Below are 18107 nucleotides of genomic sequence, written 5' to 3'. Positions count from 1 at the left end.
GGGGAAGAGAAGAGAGAGAGAAAACTTAGGAAAGAGAGGGAAACGTGGGGAGGGAGAGGGAGGTTGGGACGTGGGGGAGGGGGCTGCATGCATGCATGCATGGGGGCTGGGCTCAGCCCTTGTGGCTCGGCCTCGCAGTTCTATTTTTTTTTTTTTTGAAAAAAAAACAAACAGCAGTAAAAAAAAAAATGTGGCCTCACTAACAAATACTATAAGGAGTACTAATATATATAATACATATAGGAACCCTAGTTCCACCTAATGCAATTTTTTTAAAAGGTTTTATGCAATAGGTCACACAACTCGATCGAAAAACTCAACAAAAAAAAATACTTCGGAGTTTAGAAAATTTGCAAAACCAAAATGGTGACTTTAACTCACAGGGGAGAAGTCATATTATCTCCGCTCCGATAAATTGCCCGCAGTCACATAACGATAAAATTTTTCAGAAGAACGCAATGATGCATAAAATATGGAATGCAATTGAATGATCTATTAACATCCGAATTTACGAAAATTGGGATGTTACAAACCTACCCACCTTAAGATGAATCTCGCCCTCGAGATTCGGGTTGGCTAGAAAATAGGTGCCGGTGGTCTCGACGAAGGTCCTCTTCTCGTTCCCAGGTGGCTTCTTCCTCGGTGTGGTGGCTCCACAACACCTTGCAGAACTTGATGATCTTGCTGCGGGTAACTCTGTTGGCGGTCTCGAGAATCCGTACGGGTTTCTCCTCATATGTCAGATCACTGTCAAGCTGTATGGCCTCTAGGGGCACTGTATCTCTCAACGGAACATCGGCCATCTCAGCGTGGCATTTCTTCAACTGGGAAACATGGAAGACATCATGAACTCCGGACAATCCTTCCGGCAGTTCCAGTTTGTATGCAACTTCGCCTCTACGTTCAAGAATTTTGTAGGGGGCAATGAAACGTGGTGCTAGTTTTCCTTTCACACCGAATCTCTTGATTCCTCGAAGTGGAGACACCCGAAGATATGCTCGATCTCCCACTTCGTATGTTACTTCCTTGCGTTTGCTGTCGGCATAACTCTTCTGCCTGGACTGAGCTATCTTGAGTCGGTCACGAATAAGCTTGACCTTCTCTTCAGAATCTCGGATGAGGTCGGGACCAAAAAGTTGTCGGTCGCCAACTCCATCCCACGTCAATGGTGTTCTGCACCTCCTTCCGTATAGAGCTTCGAAAGGGGCCATCTTCAGACTGGTCTGGTAGCTGTTGTTGTATGAGAACTCGGCATACGGTAAATTGTCATCCCAACTAGACCCATAGTCTAGTGCGCAAGCTCTCAACATGTCTTCCAGAATTTGATTAACTCTCTCGGTCTGTCCATCTGTCTGCGGGTGAAATGCTGTGCTGAACTCCAATCTTGTTCCCAAGGTTTCGTGCAGTTGGTGCCAAAATTTTGATGTGAACTGAGTCCCTCTATCAGACACAATGCTCTTTGGTACTCCGTGCAGACATACGATCCTCGTCATATAAATCTTGGCCAGCTTGGCACTAGTGTAGGTAGTCTTCACCGGAATGAAGTGAGCTACCTTGGTCAACCGATCGACCACAACCCAAATAGAATCATAGCCAGAACGGGTCCGAGGTAATCCTGTGATGAAGTCCATACCAAGCTTTTCCCATTTCCATTCGGGTATCGGCAGAGGTTGGAGCAAACCTGCTGGCTTCTGATGCTCGGCTTTTACTCGCTGACAAACATCGCATATAGCTACGTACTCAGCAATGTCTTTCTTCAATCCTGTCCACCAGAAACTTTCTTTCAGATCCAGATACATCTTGGTGTTACCAGGGTGTATCGAGTACGGGGAATCATGAGCTTCCTGAAGTATCAACTTCCTGAGTTTGGGATCATTGGGCACATAGATGCGATCCTCAAACCATAAAGTTCCGTGTTCATCCTCACGAAAACCTTTAGCTTTCCCGTCTTCCATTTTCTGCTTAATCTCAGCTATCTCTTTGTCAGCTTTCTGTGCTTCACGGATCTTTTCCGTCAAAGTAGACTGAATTTCCAGTGTGGCAACAAATCCTCTTGGAACTATCTCCAATTTGAGATCTCGGAGATCATCGACTAACTCCTGGGGTAATCCTCCCGCTGTGAGCGTGTTCACATAACTCTTGCGGCTCAACGCATCGGCTACAACATTTGCCTTGCGTGGGTGATAATGCAATCTCATGTCGTAGTCCTTGATCAACTCTAGCCATCGCCTCTGTCTGAGGTTCAACTCCTTCTGCGTGAAGATATATTTCAGGCTCTTGTGATCAGTGTAAACATCACAACTATTTCCGATCAGGAAATGTCTCCAGGTCTTGAGAGCGTGCACTACGGCAGCTAGTTCCAAGTCATGTGTGGCATAATTCAACTCATGAGGTCTAAGCTGTCTGGATGCATAGGCTACAACTTTGCCTTCTTGCATGAGCACTCCTCCAAGTCCTTGACGAGAAGCATCACAGTAAACCTGGAAATCCTTCTGAATGTTCGGCAATATCAGCACTGGGGCTGTCACAAGACGTTTCTTCAGCTCTTGAAAACTGGTTTCACAATCCTCAGTCCAAACATACTTGGATTCCTTCTTCAATAACTCTGTCATGGGCTTGGCAATCTTTGAGAAATTCTCAATGAACCTCCGGTAATATCCGGCAAGTCCGAGGAAACTGCGGATCTCCTTGACTGAAGTGGGTGCTACCCATTCGGTGACTGCTGCGACCTTGGCAGGGTCCACTGCTATGCCTTCTCCTGAGATGACGTGTCCGAGAAATCCGACTTCCTTCAACCAAAACTCACATTTGCTGAACTTTGCATATAGCTTATGCTCTCGAAGCTTCTCCAGAACTAGACGCAGATGTTCCTTGTGTTCCTCTTCGTTCTTGGAGAATATCAGTATGTCATCGATGAACACCACGACAAACTTGTCCAAGTACTCCATAAATACCTTGTTCATCAGATTCATAAAATATGCCGGAGCATTAGTCAGTCCAAATGACATGACCGTGTACTCATACAAGCCGTACCGAGTGGTAAAGGCTGTCTTGGGTATATCCTGTTCACGAATCTTCAACTGATGATACCCGGATCGAAGATCGATCTTTGAGAATATGCGAGCTCCAACTAACTGATCAAACAGATCATTGATCATCGGCAAGGGGTACTTGTTCTTGATGGTCACATCGTTCAATGCACGATAATCGACAACCATTCTCAGGGACTTGTCCTTCTTTTCAACTAAGAGCACTGGGGCTCCCCAAGGTGAAGAACTTGGGCGAATATACCCTTTGTCCAACAACTCCTTAATTTGCTTCTTGATTTCTATCAAGTCATTTGCGGGCATCCGATAAGGTCTCTTGGATATCGGGGCTGTTCCGGGTAATAGCTCAATCAAGAACTCAATCTCTCTATCGGGTGGCATGCCTGGCAATTCTTCCGGAAATACATCTGGGTACTCCTGTACAATCGGTACTTCCTCCTGGACTACTCCCGTGAGAGAGTTTACTCGTTTACTCCGGGTCGGGCGCTGAGACACGTACTTAATCCGCTTCTGCTCGGGGGTGGTGAGCAAAATAGACTTAAGGGCACAATCGATATTACCTTCATACTTGGCCATCCAATCCATGCCTAGGATTACATCCAATCCCTGGGACTCTAATACGATGAGGTCGGTGGGGAAATTATGGTTCCCGATGTTGAGACTCAAAGCATGGCATCCTATCCCGGCTGTCATCATGCCTCCTGGGGAACTGACCTTAATAGGTTGGCTGAGGGTTCTAGTTGGCAAACTATACTTTTCCACAACTACCCTTGATATGAATGAATGCGTTGCACCAGAATCAAAAAGTACCAATACTGGATGTGAATTTAGCAAAAACTTACCAACCACAGTATCGGGGTGATCATAGACCTCTTCCACATCAATGTGGTTCACCTGAGCTCGAGGAAAAGGATTGGGCTTCTTTGCTGCAGAGTTGCCGTTGCCGTTGCCGTTGCCGTTTCCATTTCCCTGCTTGTTCTGGGGACAATCAGTGGCATAGTGTCCCTTCTTCTGACACTTGAAGCAAGTGATGTGAGTCAGATCCTTCTGAGCTGGAGTTGAATTCTGCTGAGTGCCAGTACCGCCATTCTTGAAGTTGTTGTTGTTGCGGTGATTCCCATTTCCTCCATGGTTGTGGCCTCCATGGTTGTGCACAGGGTGGTTATGCTGAACATGTCCACCAAACTTACCGGATCCAGTCCCGGTATTCCCTGAATAGGGGGTGTAGCGAGGCTTCTGCTGAGTGCCGGAGTTGAACTTTCCAACCCCATACTTTCGCTTGCGGTTCTCCATCTGCTGATGTTTCCCCTCCAAGATGAGGGCCTTATCAACCAGCTCCTGGTAGTTGTTGAAGGTGGCTACCGTCAACTGAATGCTCAGCTCATCATTCAGTCCTTCCAAGAACTTCTCATGCTTGGCCGCATCATCAGCCACATCTCCAGGTGCATAACGGGCAAGCATGCTGAAATCATCAACGTACTGGGCCACAGTGCGATTCCCCTGGCGTAAGTTGCGAAACTCACGCTTCTTCAGACTTATTGCACCAGCTGAGACATGCGCGGTGCGGAAAGCTTGCTTGAATTGTTCCCAAGTGACTCCAGCAATGGGATAAGTGGTGGTGTAGTTCTCCCACCAAGCAGCTGCAGGGCCTTCAAGTTGATGCACGGCAAAACGCACCTTCTCAGCTTCAGAACAACCAGCAGTGATAAGTTCACGCTCCATCTTGCGAAGCCAATCATCTGCCACAATGGGCTCAATGCTGCTGGAGAAAGTTGGAGGGTTCAACCTCAGAAAATGGGTGAGATTGTCAGCCTGGGGTGGGGGACGGTTGTTGTTGTTCTGGTTCTGGATGATCAGCTGCATCAGGGTGTTTTGTTGCTGGATCAACTGAGTGAGTTCCGGCGGAAAGTTGGAGGTAGGGGCGCGTCTTGGAGGCATCTGATGTTTGTAGAGGGGTGAGATTAGCATAGAACAATGGTCTAGAGGAATTACACTACCCATATGAATGCAACACACAAATATCACACCACACATTTTATTCAAACATCACAAAGGTTCACACGAGGATACAAAATCGATAATCCTAAACATCGGCCTAAAACGTAAAATGATAAAGTAAAAATTGGTGGTCTAGTCTAAGTGTCCTCCTCAAAATAGCATAGTGTCGGGTCCTTCGGTGGAGCTTTCTTCATAGTCCTCGTCGTTGCTGATCACGGGGGCTACGTCTCCTTCGGGATGAAGGTTCTCGCCCATGTCCAGTTCCTCCTCCAGGTATGCAACTCGAGTCTTCAGCTTCTCGATCCGCTCCAGAAAGTCCTTCACTTCCAGCTCATGCTCATAGTGGGCTTCCTGGGCTGCATCTTCAAGCTCAAGCTCGCGGAGTGACAGTTGCTTGATCTTCTTGGCGTCCTTGATCGCGTGATACTCTAGAGTTACGCTGTGCTTCTCCAAGGTCTGGGCATAAGATAAGAGAGCGTCGTTGGTCTTGCTTGAGATGATGTCTCCGTCTTCATTTCTCCAGGATACAACGAATAGGTCTGGAGAAATAGGGCAGCCTTTGTATTTATCCTTGATACGTTCGAGTGCACAATGGATCGCCATGTCCCTTCCGAGAATCCAGCTGGGTGCGATGAACTTGAAATCCATCGGCTCAGTGCGCGGCTGGAATGTCCTTCCGGGAATATGCACCTCGATCCTGTAGCGTGAATCCTCCGGGTACGACGAAGTTGGCTTCCCTGTGATAGTCGGCAGAGCAATCCTCAAATCCTTGGTGATCTGCACCAGCTCTTTTCCGAACGGCACAGTGGTGTCGGGCTGGCAAAACTCCGTGAACTTAACACGGACGAAGGTGGCCATCTAAACATTGGAAAATCGGAGAGAAGTCAGAAATGATCAGAAGAGGAAATAGAAGATATAAGAGAAAATAGTTTTCTTCCTAAGGCTTTTCCAATCCTAGAGGTTACGTCCTAAGGTCAGCATGTGCTCTGAATACCATTTCTGTAGCGACCCGACTCAACGAGTCAACCCTCTGGTGTTTCTGTACCATCCCAAGATCATGCTGGTACACACACAGTACATAATGTATATATTCAAGAGTGCAATCACACAGCTTTATTAATCGAAATCTCATAAAGAGTACTTTATTACAATAAAGGAGTACCATAAAGTGGCTGAAGGCCAACTCATGAGATTATCTAACGAAGACTAAGCGGAAGCATCAGGTAGACGAGTCCATCCGACTCCAAGGGCATGTCGCTGAGCGTAGAACGGTAGCCTCACTCCTGGTCGAAAAAGTACTCTGCAACATGATACGTTGCAGCCGTGTAGGTCAGCATATTGAATATGCTGGCAAATCATCAAGAGAGGGAGTAAAATAATCACTATCTCTACATGCATATTTGGCCGGTGGAGCTAAGTTTTTTGCATAAAGCCCGTTTTATCCTACAACAAAAGGGTTTGAAAGCAAAATATTACTACATAATTTGTTGTTAACGAGATGGTTCCGCCAACCAATTCTCGTACCCGAATAGTTGTTAACACCCACATCATTATTAAGTTGTGTCGAGAGTTCAGGGGAAATTCAATGCCTTCGGCTCAAGTTGTCCATGACCGTGGACACGGCTAATCGATTAGGTTGAGTACTCTGCAGAGTTTTGCACACGTTCCCCACAAGATTTGATCGCCTCCGGGTTTGTCCTCACACTTCAGGGTGTTTGAAGACCGGATGATCAAAACATGGTCTTTCAACGGGTCCCTCTGAATCCCTGTCGGTGCCCATCCATTCCTACCGTTCGTCTACATCTGCTAGCACCGCCTGTCCAGAGTCGCCGCGTTCTCCAACCAAGCCAGAGCCCATAATGACTTGTGGCTGTGCAGGTAAGCCTTGAGTCTTGAAGTCTCCGTCCGTCCCTTTGAGCCTGGGTGAAGCTTTCCGCAGGATGACATGGCCTCTCCAGCATCCCGGGCATCCACTGGGTTTTCCAGGGAGCCGATCAACCGTCCTTCACCCAGTGTTGCATTGCGTCCGAGGTCTTGAAAATCTTGTCTTAGTCCGGTCTTGATTATTATATCAACCTTGCATCACTCGTGGAATACACTCAACCGATAACCCGTCTACTAGAGCATAGCATATATAACATTGTCATCCCGGGGCCAAGTATCGGGGTGTTGGTGTTCCTACCAGATGATACTACACCTATGACTAAAGTTTCCAAGTACCTAGGCAGCATGCAAATAGGGCAAAGAAGGTGATCTACTATGCATTGAAAACATAGGTAAAATAACATGATCAAAGATGACTTGCCTTGATGATAGTTGTCCTGCTCGAGCGTCTCTAAGTAACACGCTTCGCACTCCGGATGATCTACCGATACAAACACAAAGCACACCATAAGCAATTCAATCATTCCACGAGAAAAAAAAATAACATCACATGCAAAGATTGGCAAACGACTACGCAAAAGAATTTTATCGCACGTCGGTAGGACAGAAACTTGTTTCTGTTGAAAACACTAGTAAAAATACTTGGAAAATTCTGAAAATTCTACTACAGTAAGGTTTTATCACTAGAAAACTGCAGCAAAAAGAATCAACTCAATATCATTTTTCAAACTCCTGGAATAGGCAAAACGGTGTTTAAACTAAATCTGCTCTAACTTATATTTGAAAATTCCCAACACAGAACAATTATATATTTTTAAAAACTACAGGAAATTTGTGAGCTACTGGAAAAAGAATCAATGTCATTGGACGTAGGGATAAAAAGTTGTGATCAAAACAAGATTGAAAGTTTCTGTTTTCGAAATCTGGACAGAAAATTACAAAACTGCTAGTGCTAAAGAGAGGCACACGTGGCAAGTTCTATTGGCTGTAGTGGCTGTGTGTTTTCTTGGTTTGGAGCAAACGTCCCATGGCTTGCAAAACCACTGGCTAAAACTTAAGTGACCAAAAGAACCGTTGGTTTTCTGGACTAAACCGAAGGGGTATAGGTGATCTAATCCTAGCCATTGCATGGTGTTGCATGGGATCTAAGGGCCGAGATTGAGTGCATGCAAATAGAGAGAGAGGGATGGATAGCTACCTGCTGGCTGTAGCTTGCACCGGCAAGAAAGGAGATGACCGGCGAAAAAGGAGGGAGTAGCTCCGGGCGGTGGGGCGTCGGTCGGCGGCGGTGAGGTTCCTCCTCCGCGGGGAAGAGGCGGCGGTGGAGAGAGAGTTCGGGGAGAGCTCCTTCTCCGCGGCGAGGCCGAGGTGCAGCAGCTTTCGGGCTGCTGCCGCTGCTCGCGGCGGCGGCTAAGGCGGCGGTGGGGTGAGGCGCCGGCGGCGGCTTGTGGAGGCGGCGGTGGAGAGACGGCGGCTAGGGTTGGGGAGAGGTGACGATGGGGGGGGTTTATATAGGCTTAGGGGAGGAGAGTAAAAGGAAGGAGAGGGAGAACTTTGGGAAGGAGATCATGGGAGAGAAAATAGGAAAGAGAGGGAGAGGTGGCGGTGGAGACAAAAGGAAAAGGAGGGAGTAGAAATAGGAAAGAGAGAAATAAAGAAAGGGAGGGAGTACTCACGTGGGGGAAGAGAAGAGAGAGAGAAAACTTAGGAAAGAGAGGGAAACGTGGGGAGGGAGAGGGAGGTTGGGACGTGGGGGAGGGGGCTGCATGCATGCATGCATGGGGGCTGGGCTCAGCCCTTGTGGCTCGGCCTCGCAGTTCTATTTTTTTTTTTGAAAAAAAAAACAAACAGCAGTAAAAAAAAATAAAAAAAATGTGGCCTCACTAACAAATACTATAAGGAGTACTAATATATATAATACATATAGGAACCCTAGTTCCACCTAATGCAATTTTTTTAAAAGGTTTTATGCAATAGGTCACACAACTCGATCGAAAAACTCAACAAAAAAAAATACTTCGGAGTTTAGAAAATTTGCAAAACCAAAATGGTGACTTTAACTCACAGGGGAGAAGTCATATTATCTCCGCTCCGATAAATTGCCCGCAGTCACATAACGATAAAATTTTTCAGAAGAACGCAATGATGCATAAAATATGGAATGCAATTGAATGATCTATTAACATCCGAATTTACGAAAATTGGGATGTTACATGGTAGGTATAAACCATCGCGCGATCCCGACCGCCACGCAAAGGATGACAATCAATATACTAATCATGCTCAGATTTCATCACATAGCGGTTCACCATACGTGCATGCTACGGGAATCACTAACTTCAACACAAGTATTTCTAGATCCACAACACCTTATTAGCATAACTTCAATATTACCATAACCACAACTCAAAACTAATTGAGATGAATCAAACTTATCTAACTATTCAATGCACATGAAGGTGGAAGTTTTCGTATCCCTTTGGATAACTACCCCTTTTGAGACTACTATCAAAGCATAGATCAACTACCAAGCCACGCACCGCTGTGCTCTAAAAGATATAAGTGAAGCACATAGAGCAAAAGTATCTAGCTCAAAAGATATAAGTGAAGCACATGTGAGCTGAATTGTCTACCAAAATATATAAGTGAAGCTCGACAAAATCACGGTGTGTGCATGTCTCTCTCTTTAGGTGTGCAGCAAGGATGATTGTGACACAACAAAAATAAAAGACTCCTACGATACAAGACGCTCCAAGCAAAAACACATAACATGTGGTGAATAGAAATATAGCCCCAAGTAACGTTACCGATGGATTGAAGACGAGAGAGGGGATGCCTTCCCGGGGTATCCCCAAGCTTAGGCTTTTACGGCATCCTTGAATCTCTTAGGGTGCCTTGGGCATCCCCAAGATTGAGCTCTTGCCACTCTTTATCTCTTTGTCCATAAGAACTTCACCCAAGACTTGAAAACTTCACAACACGAAACTTAAACAGAAACTCGTGATAACATTAGTACAAGAAAGCAAACTACCACTTCCTTAGGTACTGTAGCAACCTTAAATTATACTTGTGCTGATGTTGGTTTACTGTAATTTCAATCTTCCATGGCTAATACCCCCCTATACTATCCATAGTTTCATCAAAATAAGCAACCAACACAACAAAAACAGAATCTGTTAACAGTAGACCAGTCTATAGCAATCTGTATATTTTGTATACCTCTCGTACTTCAAAAATTCTTAAAAATTACGACAGTCTAAAGAATTTGCGTAGAAATCATCAGAAAAAAGCATCAACTCAAAATATCTTACAGAAAAAAATGAAAATTCTTTTCGTGAGCAGAAAGTTTCTGTCTTTCCCAGCATGACCAAACGATCATCCTCAAGACTAATCATAACGGTTTTGCTTGGCACAAACGCAAAAAGAAACACAAAAAACACAATCATAACAGAATTATAAAAGTGTGGAAAACACAAAACAGAAAGAAAAAGCATAGATTCGTTGGTTTGCCTCCCAACAAGCGCTTTTGTTTAACGCCCTTAGCTAGGCGAAAGTGATGGAATCACGTATAGTCATCTTTGGTGCTCAAACCATAGGTAGCCCTCATCATAGATTCATAAGAAAATCTTATTTTCTTTCTAGGAAAGTGCCCCATGCCCTTCTCTAAAGGAAATTGAAATCTAATATTCCCTTCCTTCATATCAATGATAGCACCAATAGTCCTTAGGAAAGGTCTACCAAGAATAATGGGACATGAAGGTTTGCAATCTATGTCAAGTACAATGAAATCCCCGGGTACATAGTTCTTATTTGCAACAATAAGAACATCATCGATCCTCCCCATGGGTTTCTTGACAGTAGAATCCGCAAGATGCAAATTAAGAGAACACTCTTCAATCTCATGAAAACTAAGAATATCACATAAAGACTTTGGAATCGCGTAAACACTAGCACCCAAATCACACAAAGCATCGCACTCATAGTTTTTGATCTTGATTTTGATAGTTGGTTCCCACTCATCATGAAGTTTTCTAGGTATAGATACTTCTAGTTCGAGCTTCTCTTCAAGAGATTTCATCATAGCATCTACGATATGCGCGGTAAAGGCTTTGCTTTGGCTATAAGCATGTGGAGAGTTTGCAATGGATTGCATCAAAGAAATGCATTCAAACAAGGAGCAATTATCATAATTGAATTCCTTGAAATCCGAAGTGGGAGTTTCATTACTACCCAAAAATTTGACTTCTTCTACTCCACTCTCCACACCTTTATCATCAAGATAGGTGGACTCCGAATCATCGGGGCGTTTTTCAACCAAAGTGGATTCATATCCAGCCCCTCCATAAGTAGGTTTGACATGTGAAAACAAAGATTCAAGAGGAGACACACCAAGCACTTTAAGATCTTCGTGATTTGCATCACTAGAACGCACCCTTTTAAACCATTCATGTCTAGCGCGAATTTGGGCGGTTCTTTCTTTGCTCTCATTCATGGAGATACGCATAGCTTTCAAAGTTTCATCCAAGTTGATCTTGGGAGGAGCGCATATAACTTTCAAAGCATCAATATCACAAGACATCCTATCAATGCTCTTAGCCAAATCGTCTATTTTGAGTAGTTTTTCCTCTATGGACGCATTGAAAATCTTTTGAGAGTTGATGAACTCTTTGATATTACTCTCTAGATCAGAGGGTAATTTGTTGTGATTTCCATAAGTGTTGCCGTAGGAATTGCCATAATTGTTAGAGGAGTTACTAGGAAAAGGCCTAGGAACATAGTTTCCTCTAAAAGCATTGTTGTTGCCAAAATTGTTCCTACCAACAAAATTCACGTCCAAACTAGCGTTGCTACTCTCAATCAAAGAAGATAGTGGCATGTCATTAGGATCTACAGTAGCGTTTCTACTAGCAACCAAATTCATCAACTCGTCCATCTTAGCACTAAGCGAGTTACTCTCTTCTATAGCATGCACCTTTTTGCTAGCACGCGACCTTTCAGTGTGCCACTAAGAGTAGTTGGTCATGATATTGTCTAGGAGTTTTGTAGCGTCTCCTAACGTGATTTCCATGAACGTTCCACCTGAGGCGGAGTCCAAGATATTGCGAGAAGCGAAATTCAAGCCAGCGTAAAAGATTTGTATAATGATCCACAAACTCAAGACATGAGCAGGACAATTTCTAATCATAAGCTTCATCCTCTCCCAAGATTGTGCAACGTGTTCATGATCAAGTTGCTTGAAATTCATGATATCGTTATGTAAGGAGATGATCTTAGACGGCGGAAAATACTTGGATATGTAAGCATCTTTGCATCTATCCCAAGAATCGATACTATTTTCAGGCAAAGAAGAAAACCAAGTTTTTGCGCGATCTCGCAACGAGAAAGGAAAAAGTTTCAACTTAATCACGTCATTATCCACATCTCTTTTCTTTTGCATATCGCAAAGCTCAATGAAGGTATTGAGATGGGATGCGACATCTTCACTAGGAAGGCCAGAGAATTGCTCTTTCATAACAAGATTCAGCAGAGCTACGTTGATTTCATACGATTCCGCACTAGTGGCGGGAGCAATCGGAGTACTAATAAAATCATTATTATTAGTGCTCGAGAAGTCGCAAAGTTTGGTGTTTTCAGACATGATGTCTTCGACAAACAAACAAGCACACAAGCAAGCAAGAAACCGACAAAGGAAAATGGCAAGGGCAGGAGAAAACGGTGAAGGAGAAAGGCGAATGAAAATGGAAAATGTGAAATGGGGGAGAGGAAAACGAGAGGCAACTGGCAACAAAAGTAAATGCAAGAGAAGAGTTTGTGAGGCCTACTTGGATAGATCTTGATTTCTCCTCCCCAGCAACGGCGCCAGAAATAGGCACGTTGTCGGGAAGTTATTTTGAGGTGCTCCTCCCCGGTAACGGCGCCAGAAATACTTCTGATGTCAGCTGAGCTTCCCTTGCAACGGCGGCAGGAATAATCGTGTTGACGGCACCGGGAATTCTTGTGCTGCGGCTACGCCTTAAGGGACTTCCTAGGCAAGTATGCAAAGGATTTCCCCCGTGGCCCTGGAGCCTTGCGATGGTGTTCCCTCGAAGCGGAAAAGGTGATGTAGCACAACGGTGGTAAGTATTTCCCTCAGTTTGAGAACCAAGGTATCAATCCGGCGGAGGAATATCTCAAGATCCTGCACAAACACAAAAGCTTGCACCCAACGCCATGAAGGGGTTGTCAACCCCTTATAGATTGTTTGCCAAGTGAGAACTGAAAGCAACAAAGTAACAAAGCAAAGTAAAAGCGGAGATGTAAACGATGGATGTGAATAGACCCGGGGGCCGTAGTGTTTACTAGTGGCTTCTCTCATGAAAGCAAGTAGACGGTGGGTGAAAAAATTACTGACGAGCAATTGATAGAACTGTGCAGAGTCGTGATGATATCTATGCAATGATTATTTCTATAAGCATCACGTCCAAAACAAGTAGACCGATAGTGTGTGCATCTACTACTATTACTCCACACGTCGACCGCTATCCAGCATGCAACTAGTGTATTAAGTCCATAAGAACAGAGTAACGCCTTAAGCAAGATGACATGATGTAGAGGGATAATCTCAATCCAATGATAAAAAACCCCATATTTGTACCCTTGATGGCAACTGCATGATGTGTGCCTTGCTGCCCCTACTGTCACTCGGAAAGGTCACCACATGGCAGAACCCAAAACCAAGCACTTCTCCCATTGCAAGAATCATAGATCTAGTTGGCCAAACAAAACCCAAGACTCGGAGAGACTTACAAGGATATAAAATCATGCATATATGAAATTAGCAAAGACTCAAATATATATCATAGATAATCTGATCACAAGTCCACAATTCATCGGATCTCGACAAACACACCGCCAAAGAAGATTACATCGGATAGATCTCCATGAAGATTATGGAGAACTTTGTATTGAAGATCCAAGAGAGAGAAGAAGCCATCTAGCTACTAACTACGGACCTGTAGGTCTGAAGTGAACTACTCACGAGTCATTGGAGGGGTGATGATGATGATGAAGAAGCCCTCCAACTCCAAAGTCCCCTCCGACAGGGTGCCGGGAAGGGTCTCCAGATGAGATCTCGCGGAAACGGAAGCTTGCGGCGGCGGAAAAGTATTTTCGAGGCTCCCCTGATTTTTGCGGAATATTTGGGAATTTATAGGCCAAATACCTAGGTCAGGGGGCGGCCAGGGAGGCCACAAGCCTGGCCACCGCCGCCTCCCCCTGGTGGCGGAGTGGGGGCTTGTGGGCTCCCTGGAGCCCACCTGGCTTGGCCCAAAAGCCCCCTGAACTTCTTCCGTTCGGGAAAAAATCATTTCGGGGTTTTTCTTCCGTTTGGACTCCGTTCCAAAATCAGATCTGAAAAGAGTGAAAAACACGGAAAAACAGGAACTAGCTCTTGGCACTGAATTAATAAGTTAGTCCCAAAAAAGATATAAAAAGGTACATAAAACATATAAAAAAGGCAAGATAACAGCGTGAAACCATCAAAAATTATAGATACGTTGGAGACGTATCAGTCGCCTGTGCTTGATCATGCTTATGATGCTATTATGCCTGATACTGCTAGAGATGCTATGCCTGATACTGCTAGAGATGCTATGCCTTATACTGCTAGAGATGCTATTCTTGACACTGCTTTGCCTGATGATGCAAGAGATGCTATTTTGCCTGATGATGCTATGCTTGATACTGCTAGAGATACTACTTTGCCTGATGTGCAACTAGGGGTATTCCTTGATGCTCATATTGCTAGAGTTACTGCCAATGCTCGTGATGCTTCTGAAACTGCCGATACTATTGAGATAGAACCTGCTTTTGCTCCTGTTAGATCTAGCTCTCCTAGATATGAATTTCCTGGTATACCTGAGGGTTATGTTATGGAGGGAGAGATAGCTGAGGATTTTCTTGCGTATAAGGATGCCTATGACGCTGAGAAATTACTTCTCAAGTGGAAGGAAAAATCTCTGAAAGCTAGGATGAAATACGACCCGGAGTTTGCCACTTCACCTATCTTTATCACCGATAAGGATTATGAATTCTCTGTCGACCCTGAGATAATCTCTCTAGTCGAATCTGATCCTTTCCACGGTTATGAGTTTGAGAATGTCGTAGCCCATCTTGCCAAACTACACGATATAGCCACCCTTTTCACTAGTGAGGAGAAGATCCGCTACTACTATATCCTTAAGCTGTTTCCTTTCTCTCTAAAGGATGACGCTAAAGCCTGGTTCACTTCTCTTGCTCCTGGATGTGTGAGTAGTCCCCAGGATATGGTCTATTACTTCTGTGAGAAATATTTCCCTGCCCATAAGAAGCAAGCTGCCTTGCAGGAAATATACAACTTTGCTCAACTCAAAGAAGAGAGTCTCCCACAAGCTTGGGGGAGGCTCATCCAGCTACAGAATGCTTTGCCTGATCACCCTCTTAAGAAGAAGGAGATACTTGATATCTTCTATAACGGACTTACCGATGCTTCTAGAGACCACCTAGATAGTTGTGTCGGTTGTGTTTTTAGGGAGCGAACTATAGAACAAGCTGAGATTCTACTGAATAACATCTTGATCAACGATAATGCTTGGACTATTCCCGAAACACCTCCTAAGCCAACTCCGAAGAAAAGAGATATTCTATTCCTCAGTCCCGATTATATGCAAGAAGCCAAGAAATCTATGCAAGAGAAAGGCATTAGATCTGAAGATGTCAAAAATCTACCACCTATCGAAGAAATCCATCGTCTCGATAACCCGATACAGGTAGTGGAAGTAAATTCTCTACGTAGTTTTGATGAGAGTGATATTCCTTTTGATAAACCTGCTAGCCTATGCTTTGATGAATTTGACAACTTTGTTGCCAAACAACAGAGTTTCAATGATTATGTTAGCAGACATTTGCAACAAAGTACTCGTATGCTTAGGCATTTAAGTGCTTGTGTAGACAGAAATGTCAATGATCTGAAGCTTCTGAGTAAACATGCCTCTATGATTACTACTCAGGTAGAACAAGTACTTCAAGCTCAGAATGACTTGCTCAATGAATTAAATGACAACTCTGTCAGAGTCATTACTAGAGGAGGCAAAATGACTCAGGAACCTTTGTATCCTGAAGGCCATCCTAAGAGAATTGATCAAGATTCTCAAGGAATTAATGCTGATACACCCAGTCATCCTAAGGAGAAGAAGAAGGATGATAGAAACCTACATGACAGTTCACCAAATACGGCCACACCTAAAGAACCGAATGATATTTCTGCGTCTGATGCAGAAACACAATCTGGTGATGAACATGAACCTGGTGACAACATGGACAGCGTTGTTCATAATGATGCTCAACCTAGCAATGATAAGGATGTGGAGTTTGAACCTACGGTTAATCCTGATAACCCACAACCTAAGAGATACGATAAGAATGACTTCGCTGCTAGGAAGCATGGTAAAGAAAGAGAGCCATGGGTTCAGAGACCTATGCCCTTTCCTCCTAAGCCAAGTACATGAAAGATATCGTGATCAATAAACGGAAGATACCAGATCTTGAGATCTCCACCATGCTTGCCAATTACACTTTCAAAGGTGGAACTCCTAAGAAACTTGGTGATCCCGGAGTACCCACTATACCTTGCTCCATTAAAGGAAACTACGTAAGAACTGCCTTATGTGACCTTGGAGCCGGAGTTACTGTTATGCCTCTCTCTCTTTATCGTAGACTTGAACTGGATAAGTTGACACCCACTAAAATTTCTCTGTAAATGGCTGACAAATCAACTGCTTTCCCTGGCGGCATTTGCGAGGATGTGCCTGTTGTGGTTGCTAACACCACTATATTAACAAACTTTGTTATCTTGGATATTCCCGAGGACGATGCCATGGCGGTCATCCTCGGAAGACCCTTTTTAAACACTGCAGGGGCTGTTATAGATTGCAACAAAGGCAATGTCACTTTCCATGTCAACGGTAATGAGCATACGGTGCACTTTCCGAAGAAACGATATCAAGTACCTTGCATCAATGCTATCGAAAAAACTTCATCGATTCTTATTGCGAGCTTTGAATGCCCTATTCCTCACGTTAAGATGAAGTATGATTTGCTTGTTGGGGAGATACATATCCCCATTGAGGTGACCTAGTGACTATTCGAAAATTCTCTGTTTTCTTTTGCGATCCGAGAAGGTTTTGTCATGAGGATTTGATCAACCCCATTGACGGATTTCTTTCGATGACCATGAAATGGATGAATCAAGGAGTCACATACCTCTGTTTTAAGCTTTCACCTTTTGTTGCTTGGAAGAAAAATGATAGGTTTAGTTTAGTTTTCCCTGTTTTCTGTTTTAGCGTCCCGGAGAAAAGTACCCCGAAAATAAAAGTTCTCCGATGGTCCTGAAAATCTAGTATGATTTTTTCTAAAATATTTGAAAAATAATGGGACTGAGAGCTGGCCTGGGGGCCACCCCAGTGGGACACAAGCCCTGTCACCGCGGCCACCCCCTGGTCGCGGCAAGCAAGCTTGTGGGGCTCACAGGGATCCCCTCCACTCATTCCAACTCCCACCCTCTTCCTCTACCTCCAGAAAAAATCGTTTCACAGCTCAAACCCGTGTTCTTGCTCATTTGGCTGTGATTTTCGATCTCCTTGCTCAAAGCACCATTCTCCGAACCGTTTTGGGGAAATTACTCCTTGGTAAGTGACTCCTCCATTGGTCCAATTAGTTTTTTCTCTAGTGCTTTATCCTTCGCGTATTCTTGCTACCTTGGTGACCCTGTTCTTGAGCTTGAAATGTTGATTTTAGCTTGTCCCAAGTAGTTTTAGTGCGTGATATGGTCTCTAGGCGCTAGTAGGAGTAGTTGCTACGAGTTTAGTTAATCTCTATTCACTTTTCTTTCGAAGTCTCTAAAAATTTCAGAATTTTTTAGAGCTAGAAAAGGAAAAATATGAGGAGGTTCTTGAGAGGCTCTTCAAGCCGTAACCCCAAGGAGGATGAGAAGAACCTCCCCAAGTATGTGGTTCCTCGAGTCACAGAAGTTCGAGCGTGCGAGTGGCTAAGTGATGAATTTTTGCGCGCCACTGGGCTTTATGAAGACTTTTCTTACTTGGTGGAGAACGCGGGTCTTACTGCGTTCGTTGAAGATAAGTGCCCACAATACCTCCTTCTCAC

Source organism: Hordeum vulgare, chromosome 6H (assembly GCF_904849725.1).
Source record: "Hordeum vulgare subsp. vulgare chromosome 6H, MorexV3_pseudomolecules_assembly, whole genome shotgun sequence".
Lineage (NCBI taxonomy): Eukaryota > Viridiplantae > Streptophyta > Magnoliopsida > Poales > Poaceae > Hordeum > Hordeum vulgare.
Note: the sequence above shows the minus strand (reverse complement) of the source record.